The sequence below is a fragment of the Oncorhynchus clarkii genome, unplaced genomic scaffold, assembly GCF_045791955.1.
Source record: "Oncorhynchus clarkii lewisi isolate Uvic-CL-2024 unplaced genomic scaffold, UVic_Ocla_1.0 unplaced_contig_2023_pilon_pilon, whole genome shotgun sequence".
Taxonomy (NCBI): domain Eukaryota; kingdom Metazoa; phylum Chordata; class Actinopteri; order Salmoniformes; family Salmonidae; genus Oncorhynchus; species Oncorhynchus clarkii.
In genome coordinates, this window is record NW_027260703.1 from 1 (window position 1) to 2,896 (window position 2,896).

At 52.5% G+C, this 2,896-nt stretch overlaps 1 non-coding gene and 1 pseudogene across 1 annotated transcript; both read left to right on the forward strand.

Annotated features, from left to right (window-relative positions):
* LOC139401703 (U2 spliceosomal RNA) lies at nucleotides 1–131 on the forward strand (annotated as a pseudogene; the record flags this gene model as incomplete).
* A 482-nt stretch (nucleotides 132–613) lies between these two features.
* On the forward strand, nucleotides 614–730 carry LOC139401704 (U5 spliceosomal RNA). Its single transcript, XR_011633116.1, has one exon. It is a non-coding gene; the product is annotated as a U5 spliceosomal RNA (small nuclear RNA).
* Nucleotides 731–2,896: the final 2,166 nt, after the last annotated feature.

Below are 2,896 nucleotides of genomic sequence, written 5' to 3' on the forward strand. Positions count from 1 at the left end.
CTGATACGTCCCCCATCGGGGGACTACATATTAAATGGATTTTTCGAACAGGGAGTCGGAAATGGGGCTTGCTCCGTCCGCTCCACGCATCGACCCGGTATTGCAGTACCTCCGGGAACGGTGCAACACTTTTCTTCCGTTGTCAAGGAAAAATGCAAATTCACAAAGCTCTGTAAACAGCTGGCTAGCTAGCTAGCTGGCTAGCTAGCAGAAGAAGAGAAGGAAAGAAACATTCAAACTGAAAGAAAGGCGAAGCGCTCTTCAATGGGGTCCCCCGTTTCCCGCCATTTTACTTAAAAAAAAAAAAAAAAAAAAAAAAAAAGAATTGGGGCCAGGATGTGTGTGTGTGTCTCTCTCTCTCTCTCTCTCTCTCTCTCTCTCTCTCTCTCTCTCTCTCTCTCTCTCTCTCTCTCTCTCTCTCTCTCTCTCTCTCTCTCTCTCTCTCTCTCGCTCTCTCTCTCTCTCTGTCTCTCTGTGCCTCTGTGTCTGTGACCTTCTTTTTATCCACAGACAGCCCTCGAAAACTTGGAAGAGTGGGTTCCGGGAGCACCCGCGGGAACCCTGCCTAGAGTGCACAGAGTGTGTCTCGGGCCCCGACCTCTTGACTTCCATATGACTCTGGTTTCTCTTCATTACGCACAAGCCTTTCGCCTTTTACTAAAGACTTCCGTGGAGAGGAACACTTACGAGTTCAACGTATTTTTGGAGCGGCTTTGCTTCTTGCAGAGCCCGGTATCTTGTTTCAAGGGAAATTGACAGAGATGGGCCAGGATAGTGACTTAAAGACGCATTAGCGACTTTTTCCAAAAAACACCTGCCTGTTTGTTGCCAGGGAAACGGTGGTTGGTTGGTTGGTTGGTTGGTTGAGTGGGGGTTGGAGGGAGAGAGGAGCTGGCTTTTGCCAACCCACCCGCTGAGGTCTGTCGAGACCCCCGGGGGTCCGGCGGTTTCAGGGTTCCATTTGTGGGTTATCGCTTCTCGGCCTTTTGGCTCAGTACAAGCTTGACACCGAGGTGTCCTAGAGCCCCTGAGCCAAGAGGTCGAAGGAAGGCCGGAGGGAGGAAATTGTTGGTTTCGGTTTCTCTTCATTTAAGAGAGGGAAAAGTGAGAAAAATGGAGAAAAGTGCACAGCACAGGTCGGTTCCGGTGGTCGGTTTGGCAAACACAGTGAGGTTTGCCTGGAGAGAGAAGGAGTTGGAACAGTTCGGGAGGGAGACGTTCGGGAGAAACGTTTTAATGACGACCTTGAAAGTGGAGGTGATGGATGTCTTGTGCCTTCAGGACAATCCGAGGGAGAGTGCTTTCGAGGTGACGTTCCACAAAGATGAGAAGCACGAGGAGGTAATGAAAAGGGCGAGAGAGATGGGCAAGGAGAGACCCCTGTGCCATTACGAGGTGACTAGCCTGGCCAAAACCAATTTCAGGCTGGTCACAGTGAACGTATACAACCCTCATGTGAAAGATGAGGAGGTGAGGGCCTTTCTGGGGAGATACCTGGATGGCGTCTCCTCAGCAAGGCACATAAAGGATTCCTTGGGCTTTTGGAATGGGAGGAGATGCTTCCAGGCTCTCCTCAGAGAGGACCCGAAGGGGATGGATGGCTACCTCCATCCTCCAGCGTTGTTCTCCCTGGGGGCTGACAGGGGGACGTTACACTATGCCCGTCAGCCTCCGTTCTGCGGGCGATGTATGGCCTACGGCCACACACTCGCCTCGTGCAGCACGAGGAGGTGCAGATACTGTGGATCGACTGAGCACGAGGCGAGGGATTGCGCCGAGCCGAAGAAATGCCACGGGTGTGGCTCGGAAGCACACCTGTGGCGGGATTGCCCGGCTCGTCGAAGGTCATACGCGTCTGCGGCTGGGGGGGAGCGAGAGCGGAGGATGGAGGAAGACGAGGAAGAGAGGAGCCGGAAGATGGGGGTGGAAAGACTGACCAGAAGGAGTCGATGGAAGAAGAGGAGGACGGGACAGAAGGAGAGGTGGCCGGGACAGAAGAAGCGGTGGCCGGGATGGAAGGAGAAAGAGCTGGAATAGAGGTAGGGAAGGAGGTTGAAGGAGAAAAGGAAAAGAAAAAGAAGAAGAAGAAGACTGCAACGAGGATGGAGGAGAGTGAGAAGACGGTGAGAGTGGAGAGCACAGAGGAAAAAACAGCGGAGACGAAGGAGGTGGAGGACAAGATGGAGAAGGAACTGGAAGGGCGATTGGGCAGGGGGGGCAATATAGTGGGGAAGAAAAGGATGGAGGAGTTGAGAGAGATGGTGAGGGGTTTGATAGAGAAGGAAAGGGGATTAGCAAAGGAAAAGGAAGGCACGGTGTGTGACGCAACTTTCCAAAACCCGTGGGGAAATATCCCTCCTTGCAAGAGGCCAAAAAAGGTGGTAAGGAGGAAGGGTGGAAAGAGGGGGGGGGGGGCAGAACGGGGGGACGGGGAGGTAGCGGGGCCCTCGTGGGCTCCGTCTCCAACCTCCTTTAAACCCCTCGCTGAGCTTGACCTCCCGGGTATGGCTCAAACCTGGATGATGGAGGGAGAGTCTGACTATTTATTTATGGATGCGATATCCCCGGAGCGGAGTCCGGAAGAGGGGGGGGTGATGGACCTGAGGGTGGGGAATGTGCCGGGTGCTGTTGCTGTGTTCAGGGGAGGGGGGATGGTGGGAGATGGGAGTGATGTAAGGTCACAGTCAGACAAGATGGGGAAGGGGGGCACTGGGTGAGAAATTGCTGTAATATGGTGGTGTATATTGGTAGCTTGTAGGTCATTGGTTATTGTTTTCGGGAGTTGGTTAAAATTAATTAGTATTGGAATGATTATTAGTTGTAGTTTGGTGGGATTGTATATTTAAGTTGACTGAAGTTTGGAAGATTATTGTTTGGTTATTGGAAAGTAATAAAA